This window comes from Echinops telfairi, unplaced genomic scaffold (genome assembly GCF_000313985.2).
Source record: "Echinops telfairi isolate 266 unplaced genomic scaffold, ASM31398v2 ScPeMD7_4225;HRSCAF=4972, whole genome shotgun sequence".
NCBI lineage: Eukaryota > Metazoa > Chordata > Mammalia > Afrosoricida > Tenrecidae > Echinops > Echinops telfairi.
The window spans coordinates 16,386,213-16,386,968 of NW_022108124.1; the positions used below are offsets into that span (position 1 = coordinate 16,386,213).

The 756-nt window shown below is 45.0% G+C and overlaps 1 non-coding gene across 1 annotated transcript; it reads left to right on the forward strand.

Moving 5' to 3' along the window:
- Positions 1 to 260: 260 nt before the first annotated feature.
- On the forward strand, positions 261 to 424 carry LOC115871294. Its single transcript, XR_004047220.1, has one exon. It is a non-coding gene; the product is annotated as a U1 spliceosomal RNA (small nuclear RNA).
- Positions 425 to 756: the final 332 nt, after the last annotated feature.

Sequence of the window (756 nt, forward strand, 5' to 3'; positions counted from 1 at the left end):
GATCAGGATGATGCTTGACTGGGCAAAATTCCATTCAGGTGTGCATAAGGTTACCGTGATTCAACTTGAGGAGTACAAGGAGTATAAGCATGTGCGTGAACACACACACACACACAACATTGCAAAGAAAATTGCATGTCGGAGTCCTAGTGATAAAGTGTCAAAAAGTATTGCTCTAGGGCTCCATTTCACACCTATTTGACCTTGTCTCTGGGATCAGTAGATGACTGCAGAAAAGTTCTCTTAATAATCCACGTGTCATACTTACCTGGCAGGGGAGATACCATGATCGTGAAGGTGGTTTTCCCAGGGCGAGGCTTATCCATCGCACTCCGGATGTGCGAGCCCCTGCGATTTCCCCAAATGTGGGAAACTCGGCTGCATAATTTGTGGTAGTGGGGGACTGTGTTGGTACTCTCCCCTGGGGGGGAAAATACTCTTGTCTTGGTCTCATTAGAGAGCCTTCCAAAAAGAAAAGGTCCAATCAAAACAGTGGCCTCCAAGGGAATCTAATGAGCCAATTATATTCAAGGAAGAGAGGTCAGCTCAGAAAGTTATGGTGATTGCTTTTTTGGAATTCCAATGGGGTCATCTTAATAGATTTTCTCAAAGGACACAGAAGGACCACAGGGGCTTATTTAAAAGTATTTTAAAAGTGTGGAAAGCTACCTTGGTGAGTGTGGCAGTTATACCATCTTCTGTCAACTTGAGCGAAGGGGTGGAGTCTAGCCTGTCAATTGGGTCACAGCTTGATGA